This window comes from Triturus cristatus, chromosome 2_2 (assembly GCF_964204655.1).
Source record: "Triturus cristatus chromosome 2_2, aTriCri1.1, whole genome shotgun sequence".
NCBI classification, from domain to species: Eukaryota; Metazoa; Chordata; class Amphibia; order Caudata; family Salamandridae; genus Triturus; species Triturus cristatus.
Window position 1 is genome coordinate 951,622,032 of NC_140582.1, and position 22,957 is coordinate 951,644,988.

Here is a 22,957-nt window from a genome sequence, read left to right on the forward strand (position 1 = left end):
AGTGTCCCCACCTCTTTTAAGGAGGTCATCTTAGTGCCCCTTCTTAAGAAGCCGGGTGCTGACCCTGCCGAGCCATCGAACTATCGTCCCATCTCCCTCCTTCCCTATTTCTCTAAAATCTTGGAGGCCCATGTCACCCGCTGCCTATCAAACTTTGTTGAATCTTCCCAGTACCTCGAGCCTAACCAGGCGGGCTTCCGACCTGCCCACTCGACCGAGGCGGTCATTCTGGCAGTTCTTGATACTCTCAGGAGCAACGCTGACGTCGGGAATCCCCAAGCCCTCGTCCTTCTGGATCTGTCCGCCGCGTTCGACACGGTGGACCATAACATCCTTCTCCACCGTGTCAGGCAAGCTGGCATCCGAGGCCCTGCTCTCGAATGGGTCAGATCCTTCCTTACTGGAAGAACACAGGCAGTTCGCCTGGGCCCTTATACGGCCAAATAATCTTCTATGCCCTGTGGAGTCCCCCAGGGCTCCTCCCTCTCTCCGCTTCTATTTAATTTGTATCTCCGGCCACTGATTCAATCCCTCCTCAAATGGGACATCACAATCTTCAATTATGCTGATGATTTGCAGCTCGTTTTCTCACTTAATTCCCCACTAGCTATCAATACGTTCCACGCAGTAATGATCCACATACAACTCTGGATGGACCAGAATCAATTAAAATTGAACCCAGGAAAAACTGAGCTCCTTCTCCCCGGCCTAAGCCACACCCATTGGGGCCCTCAGTTCTGGCCGCCGGAGCTTGGTTCCCCTCCTACCCCAGCTAAAACAATAAAAAGTCTGGGTGTAATTATCGACGTTGAACTTTCCCTCAAAGCCCAAGTTGGAGCGGTAATTTCATCATGCATGTTCCAACTTCGGAGGATTCGTAAAGTCCGTCACCTTCTCCCCTCTGCGGCACTCACTCAATCTGTCACCTCACTTGTACTCTCTCGTCTTGATTTTTCCAACTCTATTTACCACGGTCTCCCACTCTATCTGCTTAACCGCCTTCAGGTCGTACAAAATCAGGCAGCCCGCTTGATCCACGGATTACCTAGATGGCAATCCGCTAAACCCCTGCTTCACAGCCTCCATTGGCTCCCAATGAATCAAAGGGTCGCCTTTAAGGTGGCATGTCTCACCTTTAAATGTCTTCACTGCCCCAGTCCAGGGTTTCTCAACTCCCTCATCCGACCCTACCGCCCTACACGCAATCTTCGTTCTGCCCGCAATGACTTACTAATTATCCCTAAAAACAAAACCAAGAAATTTGGTGGTCGCCGCTTCTCTCATTTGGCCCCCACTTTTTGGAACTCCCTCCCTCTGTCTATCAAATCTTCCCTCTCTCTTCTTTCATTCAGAAAACTCTTAAAGACCCATCTCTTCCCACCCCTATGTTAGGTTGCTCTGTATTCCGTTTTCTCCTTCCCTGTCTAGCAGCGCCAGGAAGCTTCGGCGTTAGTGCGCTCTACAAATGGCACCTAACATAACATAACATATGCATATGGATTCTGCCCACTGTATGCTAATGTTATCGGAGATGGCAGGACAAAATAGTTACATGAACATTAGCATACTATTATGAATTAATAAGGTATAGTAAGCTGGCGGAAGGTCCTTGGGAAAAGAAACATTATTGTTATCATACTGGAAATTTTTAATTGCGAACAGCAAGAACAATATTGATGGAAATAAACAAACATGACCTGCTTGACTGTGTGTTGCAGAATTAATGCAATGTACATACAGGATCAGACATCCATTATAAACATGATGATGTCTAGGCCTAAATTGAGGTCTAGTTAGCAAGAGCCATGAAAACATACGTATATGTGTCATAGGAAATTTCCCTTCAAGTGCAATAGCATCATGTCAGTGTGCATACATAATTTTCAAAGGTAAAACCACATTCTGCATGTTGCTAATAATAAACAAAAATAAAAAAAATGCTGAAAAACTCCAACAGGGGAAGAGCTGCATTGCTTGTAATTCCCTATTGTTGTGGAAACACACACTTTCCGGCTGAATTGTGAGTTACACGGAAGTGTGATGGCTGTCTATATATGTTATTTTCCACTGATTGCGCTGGCCAATCAATTGTAGTTTGCCTTGATGGTAAATTAACTACAATACTGGCTTCATACCATCATATCGTACAAGCCGTAGCTTATTTCTGACTTGAATCTTGCAATGCTTGACAGAAAATAAAATAAAAAAGCATCTTCGATCATTTCAAAATCTCTACTAACTTCTTCAAAAAGTAAATACATCAGTTCTAATAAATGAAGAAGGTGCACTCTTTTTCTATTATAAACAGTCAAGATGATAAAGTGCAAAAGTAATTGGAATTTGAAAATATATACAATCAATAGACTTTACCTGTACACCTATGCATGTAAATGTCTCTATTGATTTGCCCTTGTGGATTCCAATACTCTGGTCCTGCTCTTAGAACAAAAAACATTAGACATGTATTAGCCTGTTAAACTAATAAGATAGGTGCATGGATATTTAATCTTTTTGTCCTAACCTTTTCTCAATATATGAACAAGATCACCCCCAACCTGTTAAGCGTGTAAGGAACTGAGAAATATGTTGTCAAATGTCGTCCATGTTTAAGAATAAGGAACATGTTGAAAATAAATATTGACTGCATAAAGTGAATGAATGTAAGTATCATGAAAGGAACATATATTTGAGTATGTCTGATTTTTAGATTGAATATAGGATAAAGGTAACATATTTTTGGTATAGTAATATTAAATCTAGACCAAATATAGTTCTACAGCACCTTTTTAAAAGCCGTTTCAGAAGAAAATGCAGCATCCGCCCTCAGGATAAAACTACATTGCCCTGATTTCGGTGGTTGTGCCAAGTCCAAACAAACTCCTGATGTCGCAGTTCTTGGCAAACAGCACTTCCTGAGCTCTTGGCAGATTTTCAGTACTCGCAAGCAGAGCACCATTTACAGACGTTAGGGCAGGTAGAAATTAGGCTAGTTCAGCAGAGTAAAAACATGATCCTTCGCTATTACCTCAAAGTTGAGCAAAATATAATTAATCTCACCTTCCGTCTTTTAGAATATTACTCCATGCGATCACAAAAAACAATCATGCATTGGTATCTAGTATGAAGTTGAACCTGATTGGGAACCAACCTAAACAATCTTGGCACATAGGCATGGGCAGTGCATAATGCAGTGCTGTTATGGTGAAAGTACTCTAGTAAATTGTGTGCTGGTTTAAAGCCGTTCTACTCTACTCTTTTATGAGACAAATTACGCCCTGCTGGCTAACAACCAGTTGCCAACTTGAAACGCATCAAGTTATATCCTTATTTTAGGTATATTGTGTACATTTAACGGAACAAACTCAGCATTAATTTTCTTTGCTATTTCTTTAGGTTTTCAAAAACCTTTGTTAGCTTATTGGTGGCAACTTAAAATGAGTCTGATTTGTCATATATGCATTCTCAACATGATTAGAGCACAATGTATAGTGGTTGAATGGGCTAATATCTCTACCATAGATTCCGCTAGCAGAATCACAGTGTTGAATTAAGTATAATTTCCCTCAAACACCCTTTCAATGTAGCTCATAAATTCCTAACTTCAAAATCCTCCCCCTTTGAGAAACATATATTTTTTCAGTTTAAACATTAGGCTGTCAGTAAACCTATTAGAAATATTAAAAACCCCATTAAATGTGAATATAGTTAATTGCAAAGTTGCGAAGGAAATTTGCGATTGTATGACAGAAAACTGAAAACAATAGCGCGTAGGAGAATATAGTGTAAAAAATATTGTCTACAAAAATATTGAGTTGATATATTTTGTACTTAAACTACCAAAATATTGAGCCAATAATATTGTGGAACAGAATATTGACAGAGCTAACCATATCAAAAAATCCATATTCAAATCATTATACATAATTTAGTTAAAATATTAATTTGTTGAATAATACTATAGTTAAAAAAAGTCGTTTTAATAAAGAAGGTAATTGTATTATATATATTCAATGTTTAAAAACTTTGCATTTAAAATATTAACAATAATTTAAAAGTTAAAATAACAAACATGCATACAACCAAAATCTCTATGTAACCCAATGTACCTATTTAAATTACTATAAAAATTGCTTTAAATAACGCTGTGAACTAAATATATAAATAATATGTATGTACTTTACAATTGCAAAAACAATATTTAACAACTGAAATATTACATTAATAATATTAACAATAACTTTAAACAATTAAATTAACAAACAAATTAACAAAAACATATATCACACATAAATCATAAAATAAATTAATATAAACAAATAAAATACAATTTAAATTGGAAATTACTTTGTTTATAAATAATTTAAACATGTAAAAATGAAAATATAAAAAATAACAATAAAAAAAGCTAGGGAAAGTGTTGGACTTCAAAGGAGCCAGATTTGCAATTCCCACTCCAACCTAAGCAAAAGCAGGGTAAGAATTGATCTTTGGAGGTGTTAGATTTACTGTTCTCACTCCATCGTAGACAAAAGTCGGGAAGTAATTTGAAAGGTTTTGCTATACTATTTCCACTCCATTCTAACCAACAGTGGATAAAGTGTGGGACTTTGCAGGGGTTAGAAATATTATTCCCACTCCAACCTAAGCAAAATCAAGGTAAGTGTTGGATTTTGGAAGAGTTAGATTTACTATTCCCACCGGAGGGGTTACTATTTCAATTCCAATCTATGCAACAGTAAGGAAAGTGCTGGATTTTGAAGGGGTCACATTTATTATTCCCACTACAATCTAAACAACAATAGCCTTAAACTTGTCAGCCTTAGGGTGGTATCTCCCACACCTTTTTATTTGTTTCTCTCTGTGCACATTACCACTGTTAACAAGTGCTTGCTAAAGTGCTCTTGTCAGGCTCTTTCCTTATTTTATTCACAGGAGTGAAATGGTAACGCCGCAAATTCCCTGTTTCCCTATAGGTCATGGGGTCAGTATTACAGACCTAACCTGTCCCAAGGAGACGAAGGGACTCGAACTGATGAACCTCTGTGTTTCACTACAAGGCCTCTTGTGTCCTGGACCTTTTCACTTCTAGAAAACAAGCAAGTGCTTTTTTAGCATCAGGTTTTATATCATTGTAAGTTGACTATTCTGGAATATGATCAGCTTCCATTACCCAACGTCCCTTCCTCCCTGGCATGGACTTGCTGCATCTACAAGTTAGGATCAACAATGTGAAATCTGTTATTATACTTTTGTCTCTATTTGAGTATCATGCTAATCTTCTAGAAAAACTCATATATGTACTCTCTCTTAATGACTTCTTGTTTTAAGTCATCTTTTCCAAAATGCTAATATCTCTTCGGAAAGCAAAACAAGCATAGAAAAACTCTGGGCAAACTAAAGTAAATCAAAGACATAAATCTACAGTAGCACTTCGAGAAACTAATTCCAACAGCTCCGAACATTCAATTGCCCATTTCCTGAAAACAAATGCTATTGCATATATACATGACTAAATACTGTTCATCTATTTCACAAATTAGTGTAAAAAAAAAAAAATATCTCTAACAACAATGTTTGTTTTTCCATTTTCAGGTATTCAATTAGTGTTTCAATCACCAACAAAATTACCGGCTAAGTCTGCCAGAATAACCTTCAGATAACTTCCTTACAAATACTTAAGGCGCTGTAGTGCAATACCACTTCAATCAATCAATCAAACATTAGTAGAGCGCACTACATACCTGTGAGGGTCTCAAGGCGCTGGGAGCGGGCGGGGGCGCTACTGATCGAACAGCCAGGTCTTGAGTAGCCTCCTGAAGGTCAGCAGGTCTTGGTTCTGTCGTAGGCTCAGTGGGAGGGTGTTCTAGGTCTTGGCGGCGAGGTGGCAGAAGGATCTCACGCCGGTGGTTATTCTTCGGATGCGTGGACGGTGGCGAGTGCGAGGTCGGCGGAGCGGAACTGGTGGTTGGGGATGTAGAAGGAAAGTCGTCTGTTGAGGTAGGCTGTGTCGGTCTTGAATGTGATTGCCATTTGTAATGCCTTCTTTCCTCCGTTTCTTGGCAGAAGCGACAAGCCTTCAGGACATTCACTCATGAGTAATTGAGTACACGGACCCAATGCACACGGATGGCGACTGCAGCAAGCCTTCAAGACCAGTGCACGTGAGGAATGGAGTACATGGACCCGACACACACGGACAGACCAACGCTTTAACAACAAGGATCTGGGTCAGAAGATGCAGAGGCAACCGGAGACAGCAGGAACAATGCCTAGACCCAGGACGCCAATGCAGTTAAGTGGGAGGATTTTCGAAACGACGAGCAGTCGAGCGGGGTGTAGCGCGCAGTCTTAAGGCTGCACGCTCCACCCATTAATGGGGGCCGCTCTGAGAAGTCGAGGCGGGAGTGTGCCCGACACTTGTGCTCACTCCTCTAAACATTGTTGGTTTAGACTTGATTGTCATATTTCATTTACTTATAAGCTATATGTAGAGTTGGCTGCCATACCAGGGCCTATAACTTAAATGCTACTTGTAGGCCTGCAGCACATATTGTGCAACCCATATAAGTATGCCCTTAAAACATGTTGTAGGTCTGTCATTGCAGATTGAGTGCAGTTTTAAACTACCAATTTGACTTGGCAACATAACCCCGTGCCAATCCTTAAACTCCCCTTTTATTGCACACACGCCAACCCCTAAAGTTGGCCCTAGGTAACCCATAGGGCAGGGTGCATTTTAGTTAGAAGTTTGGACCTGGTAGTGAAAAACTCCCAAATCTTTTTTCACTACTGTGAGGCCTACCTGCTCCAAAGGATAACCTTGGGCTGCCTTACTACATTTAATAAGTACTAATTTTTGATGCCTAAGGGAATCAACCCCCATGATGGGCTGTCATTCTTTTCCCTTGTCCTGAAGAAGACCCGCCACAACACTTGTTCAATAACGCTTTTGTCAGGGTCGAAACGTCGACGATAGTATACGGCTCAGCTCTATCAAGTCTCTTGGTTTCAAACTAATAAGCAATTGTGCTATTCACCAAGAGATATTGTCTTCTACGTTGTTCTGACCACCTTTAGCTTAATTTCCCTTGATAACTTGTACATTATTTAATTCCACCTTGTCTATATGATATGCACTGCACCACTTTCACTGCACACTCATTGTCACTATAATATATGTCACTCCAATATTGCATTGAATATTGACAGCTTTGTAAATACCTGTAAATATACATGAATGCTCTATTTAACATAAAATAATACTTTTGCAAGCACTTACTTGTGTTTTCGTGTTCCAACTGCATTGAATAGACGTGCTACTATATGATTTATTTTTTATTCATAAAGCAATTGCTCTTTCCAGACAGAACCATTGTAGCTTCTCTTGAACCCTTAAAAGCCTGCCCTATTTCTTGAGGCGTGCTTCTTCACCTAAACCCAGGAATACCAAAGTAGCTCCAAGGGCTAGATTGCTTTCCCCTTGTTCAGAGCCACAGAGACATAAAAGGGACTTTGCAGGCTCCACCATCTGGAATCTACACCTGGATCCAGCCTGAGTGAGTTCCCAAGTGGTGCCCTTCTGTTAAGGACCCTTGGTGTTGGTGGAGCTAAAGGTGCCCCAATAGCCAAAGTCCAATTCTTGGAACTTAGAACATTTTTGGATACAAATTGCTCTGAGAACTGAGAGAAGAATGGGACCAACCTGCTTGTTGATCCTCCCAAGGTGCATCGCCAATCAGCCTGATTTCACAGCACCTCCCGCTAAGTTCCTCTCCTCCGCAGTAAATTCTGCCAGCGATCCTTCTCCAATGGGGTATCTGGCCTTCTGGAACTCTTGTCCGCAACAGCCCCATTCCTCATCCAAATGTAGAAATCTTCCTCGCGCCTTCGTCCAGTGACTCCCCAACAGCAACGCTCCCTCCTTGGACACCGCCTGCGGCCTTGCCCCACTGAAATTTTCCTTCTCTGCCCATTTTTCCTGAAAACTCTTCTAAATCCGAAGGTAATTCATAATTACGGTTCTAGTGACTGGATTTTTGTATTTTTGATGTCAAATAATTTATTAAAATTCACTCATTCGAGTGGGATTTTTCTAGTGGTGTGATTTCACTTAATTACTGTTTGTGTGCTGCATAAATACTTTACACATTGCCCCTAAGTTAAGCTTGACTGATGTTTGTGTCAAGCTACCCAGTGCCTAGCAAAGGTTAACTTATTGAAATTTTTTGTAGTTTGCCCTACCAGGGATTGTGGCTGCTGCTTGACCAGTGCTAACCCCCAGTCAACCAACAACCTACGTTATTACAAGTAGGGAAAGTGTTGAACCTTGGAGGTCTAGATTTACAATCCTCATTCCAATCTAAGCAACAGTAGGGCAAGTGTTGGACTTTGGAGGGATTAAATACACTATTCTGACTCCAGTGTAAGCGAAATCAGAAAAAGTGTTGGGCTTTGGAGGGGTTACATTTATTATTCCCACTTCAATTAAAACAACAGTAGGGAAAGTGTTGGACTTTTGATGGGGTAAGATTTACTATTCCCACTCCAAGAAAACAACGGCAGGGAAAGTGTTGGATTTAGGAGAGATGAAGGTTACTATTGCCACTCCAATCTAAACAACATTGTGAAAGTGTTGGACATTGACAGGATTAGATTTACTATTCCCACTCCAATCTAAGTAACAGTTATGAACATGTTGGACCTTGAAGGAGTTAGATTTAGTATTCCCAATCTAATCCAAGAAACAGTAGGGAAAGGTGCGGACTTTTGATGAGTTAGGTGCACCATGCCTTCTCCCATGCAAGTGAAATCATGGAAAATGTTGGACTTTGAAAGGGTTTGCCACTGGATTCAAGCTAGCCTGGCTGATGAGGGGTGTTACCCCGAAAATGGTCCCAGGATGCTTGTTTCTGGTTCAGGGACGACCAGGCTTGGCAGCTCGGGCTGGACTGTTCCTATGAGGCCCAGGGTCAAGACTGATTTGCATATAGGTCGGTCTGAACTGAGGTGGCGAAGTAAGCTAAAGAAAGATGACGGATTCAACCCAGATCTGTGACTAGAGGGGTGTGTGTCTGAAAAGTTTCAGTGCTACGGCCATCATCTCATTATGTTTGCTATGTTGTCCCTAAGTTGGCAGTGTATTCCCAGGCGTGGGTCCTTTGCTCACTTTGCCGCTGGATTCAAGCTAGCCTGGCTGATGAGGGGTGTTATCCCGAAACCAGTCCCAGGATGCCTGTTTCCGGTCAGGGAAAACCTGGCTTGGCAGTTCGGGCTGGACTGTTCGCATGAGGCACAGGGTCAAGACTAATTTGCAAATAGTTGAGTCTGAACTGAGGTGGCGAAGTGAGCTCAAGAATGATGATGGATTCAACCCATATCTGTGACTGGGGGTGAGTGCCTGAAAAGTTTCAGCGCTCCGTCTATCATCTCCTTGTGTTTGCTTTATGCGCCCTAAGTTGGCAATGGTATGCCCAAACATGGGTCCCTTGCTCACTTTGCCACTGGATTCATGCTCTCGTGGCTGATGAGGGGTGTTACGAGCCGTTTCCAAGGAAAAGGGCACGGGGCGCTTTTGCAAAACAACCATTTGCAAAGCAAATAAGTCTTGCATTTTCGAGAGTTTAGTAAATGCTAGACCTATTACATTATAAATGATTGTTTGCCTTTGTGTATGAGGTAGTGTTCTGTCTGGCAGTGTGGTATAACTTCGATAAAGAGAGGAAGTGCACCTTCTGTCACTGTGATGTGCTTCCGGTAAATAACGATGCACGTGGCATCTATTTGTGAATAGTGGATCTGAATATTACATAGAAGTTGTGAAACAAAGCAAACACTTACGCCTCTGAAAACATGCTTCAATTTAGTATTATTAGAAAACCTGTCGTAGTCTGCTGTTATTACACAATTTTAATTCATTCGAGGAATATCTAACTTTTTACATTGTTTTGAGAACATTTGTAACTGCAAACTCCTCAATAAAAAAGTTATAAAGGTTCAAGCCATGTTGGCATTGCTATTAAAATTGGTCAATTTCAATATATCATTAAGGATAAAAAAGTGCTATTCGATTTAACAAAAAAGAGGCAAGACTACTGAATGAGCCCACAAAAATACAACCTGTGCAAAAACAGTATAGAATGCCGCCCTTCTCTCTCTAACAGTCCTGCACTTTGGTCATTTGGTTGCCACAAAACTAGTGCAGAAAACCTTGTGAATAGATTTAACAGAAAGCTTTAGTGAGTTTCCCAGAAAGGGAGCAAGCCAACACTTCTTATATGAGTGCGTCAGTGTAACTCCATAGGAACTGTAAACGGAGGATGATTTCAAATTCACCCACCGCAATGTGTAAAATTACCATAGAACAGTGGAAAATCCCCTGTGCTACTCTGTACCTTATGTTTCAGCAGACCTTACCATCCCTACACAGAAGAGGGACTTTTTCTCCCCGCAAATGGGGACATTTTTAAAACGATGTAGTTATTTTTGCACTGCTACCCATTCTCTCACCTGATTGTTCTCAGGGAGACCACGATCGTTTCGTCACTCACCCATGCACTCACCCACGCAGCAGAGCGACAAAAGAAACAGGGAAAGCAGCAACAGGGGTCTCATCCTGCGTCTCCCAAACAGCCGACTAGTGAGCGCACATACGATTTGCGCGTTCGCACTAGTATTAAGTCACCTGATAGATTTCAGGTTACTGAACGTTCTCCTCGTTCTTCACAGTAAACATCGGCCTCGCAGTCCGGTGGAGGAGAACGTGGCAAAGGTCGGGGTGCCCAACAAGGACGTGAGCAACCCCGTCAGGCTGACGGTAAAGGCAAGCAAGATGAGTTTGCACGTCAACGTCCCCCATTTCAGAAGAAGAAAGTTGCTGCTCTAACAGCGAGGTATGCCACAGATAGTGCGGACGCAGCTTCGGAACCTGACATGGGCACTAACGCTGCTCGACAGCACAGCGGAGGTTACAGTAGTGCGGCAAGCACTACATCCATATCTGGAGGCGACAGCAACTGACACGTTCATTACTGTAGAAACTGCTGACACTGGAGTGGCTCCCCCTGACAAACTATATGATATAGTCCTCTTAATTGAAGGTGACATACAACGTACTATTCAAGGGATTTTTTTGGATAATCTGACCTCTTCCAATGACATTCTTTTGGCGGAGGCAGACTGGCCCCCGGCTTTCATTTTAGATGCTCCGAGAGGGGAGGAGGTTATCCTCCCTTCCTTTGCGCACACAGTGCCAAAGGAACATGCTAAAAAGTTTGCCGAGGAGTGGGCTCAGGTGCTTGCTCCGGCTTTGTATCACACTCAAGTAGGCTGGGATAAATTGTCCCCCAGCCATGAGATTCCATTACGGTCTATGCCACAGCCACAGCCCCAATATCCCATGCGTCGTGAAGCTAGACTCCACGTCGCGGACATCCTTGAACAATTGGAATATCAGGGAGTTATTGAAACATGTGTGTCACCAATGAATAATCCTTCATTCACTGTAACGAAGCCTGATGGGTCGTACCGCCTAGTTTTGGATTACCGGCATTTAAACTCTCATTGCAGGATGTGCGCGGTACAGAATACCCACAGTTCTGCCCTCATTGATAGTCTTGTGCGTAAAAGGTTTAAAACCACACTTGACATATCCAATGGCTTTTACAGCCACAACCTGTCCTCTATTAGTAGTCAGTGGACAGCGTTTACTTCAGGCGGCAAACAAAAACAGTTTAAGAGATTAGCCATGGGCTATAAAAACAGCCCTGGCGTCTTTGCCGCTCGTGTTGTCTCTCTGTTAGAGAGCATAGACCCTGATGCGTACTCGTATGTTGATGATATCTATCTCACGGACGACGAGTTGTGGCCGCATCTGTGTCGCGTTGATCGCATTATTGTTATATTTGCAGACTTCGGTTACAAATTCAACTTTGTGAAGTCTAACATTGCAGAGTATACAGTGTTGTTTTTCGGCTACCACCTCTGGAGAAGTGCGCATGCTTGCGTGCTCCAACAACATTGAAAAAAATTACAGTCTTTGCTGGGCTTTCTGAATTTCGGTCGTACGTACATTCCTGATTATGCCCAGCGTATCAAGCCGCTTTATCCCTTGGTACAACCTCCAAAACGAGCGGGCTGCCAGAGCATTCAGCAATTTTGCAATCTTTGCAAACTGATCTTCTTGCTTCAAAATACTTACTGACACGTGATAACCGCACTAACCTGGTAATAAGAATTGTGCCAGGCGCAGTGGGTTTCACGTACTTGACGTTCAATGAGGGCGACACCGTCCCCTTTGCATACAAATCACACCTGTACACTTCGGCTGAACTGCGCTTTTCCTCTGTCAAGAAAGTTTTTACGGCAGTACAGATGGCAATTCTTAAAGAACGAGCGCTGTCGCAAGGAAAACGCATGTTGGTGGTCACACCGTATCCTGCCCTAGAGGAAGTGACGAAAGCAAGTGTACCCAATTCTAAAGCTTTGCATCCACGTTGGATACAATGGGCCACTTCCTTGACATCGCCCGATGTCACCTATATCTTTGATGCCTCATTACAGACTCAGGAGTATTTACAGTATGAGTTCGTTCATCCTGCTCCTCTGTCTTTGCGCCCGCTCGAAGATTACCATTGTGTCATTTACACTGACGGTTCGGCGCAACCGGCGACTGGATCTAAGCATGCCTATTCAGCGGCCTGCACAATTGTGGCAGGTACTTTCGTAAATGGTGAATTCCAATCTGATGTCGTGCATACGCAGTCATTGGGCGATTGTACCGCACAGTTGGCGGAAATCCGTGCTCTAGTGCTTGCACTGGAGTTTGCTGATCCTCGAGTCACTACTATTATAGTCAGTGACTCATTTTACTGTGTTCAATCCTTCAACGACAATCTATTCTTTTGGTCTCAAAATGAATATCGTGATTCCAAAAGTAGCACAATTAAGCATAAAATGCTTTGCGTTCGAGTGGCAGAACTTAAAGAACATCTGCCTCTCGTGAATGTAATTCACACTCTTGGGCACCAGCGAGTTGGTGTCTACGCTGTAGGCAACAGCTTAGCTGACGAAGCAGCGAAAACAGCAGTGGCGACAGATCTAGTAGCAGCAGTTACAAGATCCAAAAGTAAGATCGATGATGACATCTTGGCAGCTATTGCTGCTACAGAGAAGGGAAGAAATTACCCAAGAGGTTTCCCTTCTCGTTACCATTATCTCTTAAGTCCTGATAACGTCCCATTAGTGAGAATTAATGACGTTGGTGACAGATTGATTCCCAACGCTGACTGCAGACCATCCTTTATAACAGCAGCTCACGAGGGTATGGCCTCTGCCCACGCCGGCGTTGCAGCTACTGTTAATCAGTTACAACAACGTTACTGGTGGCGCGGGTTATATAAACAGGCTCGCACTTATGTTCTTGATTGCGACATTTGCCAGCAGATTAAACCTTCAACTGCTGCGCGTCCACCACAAACTCAGTTGTACATATCCAATAAACCACTTGGTTGTGTTTATTTGGATCACTGCGGTCCTTTCTCCTCTGATACTGCGTACAAGTATATCTTAGTTGCAGTGGATTCGTTTACTCGTTTTCTGTGGGTATGGCCACAAAGGAGAGCTGATGCCCGTACTATCATCAGGGATTTGCGTGTCTTTGTGGGAAGTTTTGCGTGTGGTACGCTTCATTCTGATCAGGGCCCTGCATTCGCCTCTAAGGCGTACAAAGAAGCCATGAAAAATGTGGGGGTCCAAGTCAAATTTTCGTCTCCCTACCGACCTGAGGGTAATAGTGTGGTGGAGCGAATGAACCGTGACTTAAAGCAATCCTTGACAGCTAGGGTTTTAGGCACTGGTCGGAACTGGCTAGCCCATTTGTATGACGTCCAACGTGCACTTAATAGTCTCCCAAGAAGGTCTCTGGGTGGGCGGACCCCATACATGATGCTCTATGGCATAAAAATGTTTGTCCCGGACCTTGACAGTCTAGACATGGCGGCGCCTGCCGCACCCTTTGACGTAGATGATCACTGTGCTGTATTGCAGACTCTACAAGAAGCCAGAGACAGTCTTGCGAAGGAACATATGCCCTCCACATCTGATGCTGCGCTTCAGATTCCGGTAGTAGTCTGGCTACCTCGAGTTGGTGACCTGGTCCGTGAGAAGGTGGAGAACAAGAAGGAGTTCGGCCCCTCTTATCGAGCCCCGGTTCCAGTGCTTGGCGTGCAGGGTACAAGAACAGTCATTTAACCACCACTTCTTGGTCGCAAGGATAACAGGTACATCTCCATTGACAATGTCAAGCTACAGCGAGTGGCCGATTCTTCTTAGTATTGCTCCAGCGGTTTCTTGCCCTGCGATGCTGAGAAATTCGGTTTTGGCTCCAGCATCTACCACCATGTCTGATATTGCCATCGAGATGCATACGGTTGCTGATCCTTTGTTACTACCACCGGCTAGTGGTCCACCTGAAGATACTGAGTATGCTTATCTTGCAGATGTAGCATTGCCCGTTTTACAATCAACCACAGTTACCCAGTCCCGTTTCTCCTTTGGCTCAATGACTTCCAATGCCCCGTCAAAGGTTTCCATTTTTGCTGTTTGGTTCAAACGACATTTTTTAATTCCCCCTTGGACTTACATTAGGCTGATGCTCATATGTATTTTTCTGTTCATGTCCATTGGATTTGTAGTGGTATTTTTTCGTCTTGTGAATGGACACTACCTTAAAGAAAGATCTACAATTTGACTAATTCATGGAACTTTGGCCCCCCACTCTTCATCACACATCATGAAGAGGGACCAGACTTTTGTGAATATTACTGCCTGGCCAGTGTTAGATGGGATTGCGTGGGATGCTGTTAAATTTCAGGTTCATGGTCCAACTGAGGTTATCAATGTACCAAATGTATTTCGTGTTTCTATGGGTGATGTGGTTAAACAAAACATCTGTTCTGATGATTGGGACGTTCAGGCCATAGAGGCACTGTTTTCTGATTTGAAATATTATGCCGCATTTGATGTTGAGGTTTGTATTTAGATACTGCTAATTATGGAGAGCAGTTTTGCTATCAACATTATGGCAATCATTTCCTATATAAAGCCAATACGTTTCGAAATTTTGTAAATTATACCCAGTGGGAACATTGTCCAACGCCAATCCTAGGTAGCTCCAGCACGTTGGTGGAAAAATTCACATATTTTTTAAATTTTAGTGTTTCAAATCCTGCCTCTTTTTATTTTAAAGTGGCGGCTGAGTCTGCCTCGAAAGTTAGGCTGACACACACTAAATATTATATTCCAAGTCCTTTAAGGATGATTTGTCAATCAGCGGTTATGATCTGTGGAAGGCTACTATTGATCTTAAATTGGTTTGGGGTTCCAAACCGTGGCAGGTACAAGGAACAGAAGCTTTGCATCGTGCCTGCCTCATCCCGAACCACATGTTGTTCTTAAATTCAACAATCTACCAGACCACCTGCTTTGGATTGGCTACTTTGAAGAAACTAAATTATCCCTCTACTCCGGATCTGGGTGCTTATCCAAATTGGGATAATGATACAGATCTGTCCCTTGATGCGTTGCAGTCATACATTACTAACACATCCTTCAATATTTCCAAGTTACATTCTGAGGGATGGTTGACTTGGCAGACAAGTTCTGATTCCTGTCAACATCGTTTTCTGGGTTTGACACCTGGGTATACGCAGGTTCGCGTGGACCCTCGTTTTGAATCTTCTCATACTGTAACTACCTACTCTGTAGGGAAGTTATGCCAATCTTTGCTGCAACATTCCACCTTGGCATCTGTTAAACTTCATTTATCTAAATTACATGACAAAATAGATTTGAATGATTTTGTTAAGGGCCCTATAGGTGGCAGGTCCAAAAGATGGGTGTATGCTATTTATAACGAAGTTTGGAAGTTATCACAAATTGAAGCTGCATCCAGATTGAGGGCTATTGATCAGGCCAATATGGAAAAAGTACTAGCTGTTATAGATAACAGCATTAACACCCTTTCTTCCAGAATTTACACTTTAGACAATATTGTTTCCTCTGTTGTTGATATTGTGCAGAATGATATGTCTGTTTTGTATCATGGTCAAAATCAATTACGTTCTATAATGCAGTTTGCATGGACATTGCAGACGTTAAAGGCTGGGAAAGTTCCCTGGGACTACATGAATACATCATCTTTATTCCTTCCCTTTAATCTCACTGCAAAACAACAATTCATGTCCATGAAAGACGCGACGTACTCATTACTGCATATCGAAAAGTTAGAACCTTTGCCTTTCTCAGTGGCCGAATTGAATTCCGCTGTATGGCTTATCCACGGGTTAATCACATTGCCGTTTCCTTTGTTTAAATTCAGTTCATGCATGAAACATTATGCCCTAGGTAGGTATGAACAACTGGGTATTGCATTCCTGCATGAAGTTTTGTCACTCCCATTTACATACAGGTGCATGAGAGACGGTAAAGAGGTTTATTTGAAAGGTGAGGAATGCACTTCCACACCTGATCCGGGTGTCCACCTTGCACCCGGAGTGCTCTTGGGTAGGATTTATAGCTCCTTTAACCCCACGTCCTCTAAGGATAGTCCTTCGTATCGGTTTCTGTCGCTAAGAACACTCCGCGTGAAAGGAGGACAATTTAAGAAATTTACTGTTCCACATATTCAAGGTTCCACTTCCTTTTTTTTAAATGAAAGACTTCATAGTCACTACAAGATACACCGAGATATTGTCCGGTACCTCCCTATTTAGGGACCTGCAATGCCAACGCTGATGTGAAGTTGTGAGTTAAAGCCGCAACATATTGAGTTTGTGGGATACCTGACAACCGATACATTTACCATTGAAGAAACAAGTCTCTGCCCTCAATAAAAAATTGCTATTTAACCGAAGGTTTATTAATTGAATTTGAGGAAGGAAAATTATTGTTAGTCCTGAAGAAGGTGGCCTTATCCGTTTATAACCACCGAAACGCGTCGAAGCAGAGACCCTTGTTAAATTTGACATGAGATAGGAGCCACAGAAATCAGGGAAAGTTGCTCTCTGCTAAGTCCTGTCTACATAAGTTTCAAATTAAAGCTTTTAAGGCATATTTTGAATGTCTTTTTATTTCCTTTCCATGTGTTGATTCCTTTTAGAGATCATACATTCACTGTATTAGCTATGTATTTTGTATGGGTTTTTAATGGCCCATTTGGGAACAATGTTACTTTTTGATGTGTTTTTTATTATGAATTGTTTATGCTGTGATTTATTTTTGTGATTTTTATTATTGATGTATTAAACTTTGATTATAAGTACTTCCATATCTTGAGTTGAGTGGTTCCAATTGTGAGTGAAATTGGTTTGATTGGTGTGAAATTGGATGCCTGATATAAGGGAACTCCCCTAGTAGAATTAAAATGATCATGTAGCACTGGTTCAAAAGGAATCTTTATAACTATACACTCAGAAACACAACTAACATTCAGTACAGATCTAGACACAATAAATTCTGTTCAATTTTGACACAAATTTATAAAAATAGAGTGTAATTGTATGTAAATATAGGCATTAAAACTTTGTGTCTACATATAACCGAAGATATACATTTTTAAAGCTTTGAAAACATAAATGCTATAATCACTTTTTGTACATTTACCATGGCAGTGAATAAAGCACAACGTAAGTCGCGGTATGAGCATCACACATTTAACATTAATCAATATAGAAATACTAGTTAGCAGACAGTATCATCAAGAACATTTATCATGATGATCAATGGAGGAAAGACACTGGGTTAGCGGATAACACTTTCAGACATTTACCATTACAGTCAATGGAAAAAACGTACGGCTCCTGGATAAGAGTTTTTCCCACCTGTCAGGTTGGACAGGCAAAAAAGGGGTTTGTCCTTGAGTGGGCAACAAGAAATAACACATCAAGGGTGGTGAAAGCCTTTGAGGCTCACCTCCTTGATGACTGTAGACACCAGGGTAGGGATGTAATAACGTCATTTGAAGCTATCTGCTCTCAAGTGGCTAATGAACTCACTATGAAAGGCAGGGGTGATAAAAGTAAACCTGCCTGTGGTTGGTTTAATCATAATTGTTCCTTAGCCCATAATTTACTCAAAAAAGCTCTTAATGACAATCCTAGAAATAAAGGGCTAGTTGTACAGCTAAGGAAAGAGTATTCACAAGCAATTCAGGCTCGGAAAAGGGAAATTAAACAAGATGCATGGGTAGCTCTAATGGATAAAGCTACATTGAAAGACAGCTCAAAGTTCTGGGAAATCATTAATTCCCCCCTGCTATCTGGCTCCCAGAACTCTGCACTAGAATTGAACATTTCAGAGGAGGACTGGTTAGGCCACTTTGAAAAAATCTATGGGAGTAATCTTGAGCTGGAATCCTTTGAAGTACCAATTTCCAATTCTTCTTTCCCCCCTATCAACTTTACTATTGAAGAGGTGGAGAAAGCTATTGAGGGGACGGCCGGGCGCAAGGCGCCAGGCCCAGATGGGGTACCGTCTGATTTGTATAAGGCTAACCCTAAGTACTGGGCTAAAATATTGTTAAATGTTTTTAACTCTGCAGCCGTAACTGCTTCTCCGAAGTCTTGGTCCCGATCAATCATAATCCCTGTGTTTAAGAAGGGTCAAAGGGGAGACCCTAGATGTTATAGGCCCATATCCCTGCTGGACTCTTCAATCAAAATCCTAGGAAAGGTTATTCTAGCCAGGATATCAAACTGGGCTACAGAGAAAGGTATATTTTCCAATGCCCAGTACGGATTCAGATCTGGGAGGGGTACAGAGTATCAATGCCTTAACTTACATCTAATTGTTGCAAAATATACGAAAGCTAGAGGGGGCTCGATTTTTCTAGGTTTTATGGACCTGTCCACGGCTTTTGACCTGGTTAACAGGTCTAAGCTATGGTCTATGCTTTTGGAACTGGGACTTGATAGGCCCCTTTTGTATTTTTTGGCGGAATTACATACAGATCTGAAAGCCGCTATAAGGATGAATCAGGAGGGGAAATGCACTGCTAGTTTTAAATCTGGAAGAGGGGTGCGTCAGGGATGTATCCTTGCTCCTATGTTATTTACATTGTATATAAACTCCCTAGAAGATAATCTGTTAACTGCTTCTCTTGACATTCCGCGGATGGATGGTACTCCTATACCTGTACTCCTCTATGCGGATGATACAGTTCTATTGGCCCGGACTCCGCTCGGGCTTCAAAGATTATTGGATTCTTTTGGGGATTTTATGAAATCTTTGGACCTTGTGGTTAACAATGGTAAATCACATATTATGGCACTGGGCAAGGGAAAAAACCACCTCAAAACCTTCTATTGCAGTGGAGAAGTCATTACTAAAGTGAAAGTGTTCACCTATTTGGGAGTTGTCTTCGATGATAAAGGAACCTGGGCGCCTCAACTCTCTACCAAGGTGAATGCGATACGTAGCTCTTCAGCTGCAATATTGGGTTTTGCGAAAAGGTTGGGAGGGAAGCCTTGTGAGGCTATTTTAAAAATATACCAAGCTAAAACTGTTTCAATAGCCAGGTATGGGGCTGCAATATGGGGGTATACTAAAACTGATCCCATACAAAAAGAAGAAAACAAATTTTTACGTGCCCTTCTCGGGCTCCCTCAGTCTACTGCGACACACGCGGTCCATCTTGAATTTGGGATAGGATACATCTCTGACATCATTAAAATAGCTCCTATTATGTTATGGATCAGAACCTGGTTAAATCCGGATCTTATGTTGAATCATAGTATCCTGAGAGATTGTATCAAATTAGATAACATGAAGGAAATCCAGTGGCTGTCCTACATTAAAATGCTATCTAAGAAAATTGGGCGCCCAGAGATTTTCTCCAATCCTGAAGGTCTATGTAAAGCTGATTTAATGTGGGTTAAAACTAATTTTATTAAGCACTGCGAAGTTGAGCGAGAATCCCAGGAGTTAAGCAAACCTACAGTAAGGGCTCACTTCTTGCTTAATCTATCTGTGGCTATGCACCCTTATTTGTCAACAGTTACGAATTCTTATCATAGCTGGCTATTGACTAAATTCCGTTTCAACCAGATTAATTTAGTATTAAGTGATCCACAGGGTTGGTCTAGGCCGGAAGATGCGGCCCCATGTAAATGTGATTACTTTTCTCCCCAAGATACCATGCATTTCATGTTCTTCTGTCCCTTGTATCTTGAAGCTAGGAAAAGGTTTATTGTCCCTATTCTGAGAGAGAAAGCATTTGTAGAAATTAAACCTGCACTATTGTTTTTACAACTAATGGAATCCCCTGTAACTATGTTTGGCGTTTCTAGCTTCCTCGTTGCATCTATTAGGTCAAGGAGGAACAGACAGGTAGCCTTATTGGAGGAAATTAATTAGTTTTTACAAAATGATTCACCGAGATAAATTATTTTTTTACTCATGAAACTGTTAGATCGTTTTTAAATTGTTTAATCATGTATTGTATACTTTTATGATTTTAAATAATCGAATAAAGTGGTTTTGATTGACTGTAGACACCAGCCATCCTGGGAGGGAGGAGGTGTTTCCTCTCTACTGCCCTAGTTCTTTGTCTCACATCATGTGGAAGCGCTAGCATGACCAACAGGAGGGCAGACTCTTGTCTTGGCAGCAAATGGTTTGGGGGAGCCCGCCAAGGTACTAGGGCACTGTATCTGAAGGATGCACCCAAGCAGAGTGGCATTCATGTGCATGCTAGCTCACCCTCTACTCGAGAATCATGTTGGGGGTGGGAAAGCATGGTGTTTGACACCAAAAATGACACAATTCAGTCATTTCATTGTGGAGCTGGCTATCGAGAAAACTCGAGATAGCAAGCCCATGTTACTTTATGGACCGCCGGTCATGTACAGTAAAAAAACTTTGTTTTACAGGGTTACTGTAAGGATCTATATGTATAAATTTATAGATACACACCTCTAATGTATTGCACTCTACCTCCTCGGCCTAGGAGGACAACCTTAAGAGTGAATTCCTTACATTAATACAGTGGTGGGGCTCTGCAGCACATGGTTTATGCAGAGTCCCTCTTGAGCAGACAGGCTGCTCGTGCAGGGCTGCAATGGCAGTTCTGCAGACATCCTTTAAAATGTGGTCAAACATGGTTGCACACTACAGTGCTACAGCCCTTTTAACCCCTTTCCCACCCTTGCTCTAGGTACTACTGGTACCATCTACTAGGTACTAGTCAGGGGGCAAAGTACCTTGCTAATTGAGTTTACCAATTAAACATTACTTTTAGTTGAAGGAGCACGAGCACTGGGGCCTGGTTAGCAGGCCTCAGTGCACTATCAGAGTCAAAAACCAGCATCCAGCAGTCTAATGAGGCAAAAGGTGAGGTGCATCTGCAAAGAAGCCCAGTTTCTAACACCGTGCCAATTTGGACCCCACTTTATTGCCCTGCTCGTAAGTCATGCCTTTAAGTCTTAGGAGAGTGAGTTCTGCTCTGTTAGGATAGATGCAAAAAGAATTGTTGATGGTCAGAATGCACAACAATGCCATACATTCAACCCAGTACAGAGATCTGGGCCTTAGTCCATCGTTTTTTTGCTCACCATGCCATTCCAGTTTGGACCCAGCCATATGCAAATCAGTCTTGACCCTGCGCCCCATGGGAACAGTCCAGCCCGAACTGCCAGGCCAGGTCCTCCCTGGACTGGAAACAAGCATCCTAGGACCGGTTTCGGGGTTTCACCCCTCTTCAGCCAGGAGAGCTTGACTACAGTGGCATGGAGAGCACGGTACTCACGTCTGAGCATACCCGTCCCACTCGGGGTGACAAATACAAAAAGAACTGTTGATGGACAGAATGCAGAACAATGTCATACATTCACCCCAGTACAGAGATCTGGGCCTAAATCCATCGTTTTTTTGCTCACCATGCCATTCTAGTTTGGACCCAGCCACATGCAAATCAGTCTTGACCCTGCGCCCCATGGGAACAGACCAGCCCGAACTGCCAGGCCAGGTCCTCCCTGGACTGGAAACAAGCATCCTAGGACTGGTTTCGGGGTTTCACCCCTCTTCAGCCAGGATAGCTTGACTCCAGTGGCATGGAGAGCACGGTACTCACGTCTGAGCATACCCGTCCCACTCGGGGTGACAAATACAAAAAGAACTGTTGATGGACAGAATGCAGAACAATGTCATACATTCACCCCAGTACAGAGATCTGGGCCTAAATCCATCGTTTTTTTGCTCACCATGCCATTCTAGTTTGGACCCAGCCACATGCAAATCAGTCTTGACCCTGCGCCCCATGGGAACAGACCAGCCAGAACTGCCAGGCCAGGTCCTCCCTGGACTGGAAACAAGCATCCTAGGACTGGTTTCAGGGTTTCACCCCTCTTCAGCCAGGATAGCTTGACTCCAGTGGCATGGAGAGCACGGTACTCACGTCTGAGCATACCCGTCCCACTCGGGGTGACAAATACAAAAAGAACTGTTGATGGACAGAATGCAGAACAATGTCATACATTCACCCCAGTACAGAGATCTTGGCCTAAATCCATCGTTTTTTTGCTCACCATGCCATTCCAGTTTGGACCCAGCCATATGCAAATCAGTCTTGACCCTGCGCCCCATGGGAACAGTCCAGCCCGAACTGCCAGGCCAAGTCCTCCCTGGACTGGAAACAAGCATCCTAGGACCGGTTTCGGGGTTTCACCCCTCTTCAGCCAGGATAGCTTGACTCCAGTGGCATGGAGAGCACGGGACTCACGTCTGAGCATACCCTTCCTACTCGGGGTGACAAATGCAAAAAGAACTGTTGATGGACAGAATGCAGAACAATGTCACACATTCACCCCAGTACAGAGATCTGGGCCTAAATCCGTCGTTTTTTTGCTCACCATGCCATTCCAGTTTGGACCCAGCCATATGCAAATCAGTCCTGACCCTGCGCCCC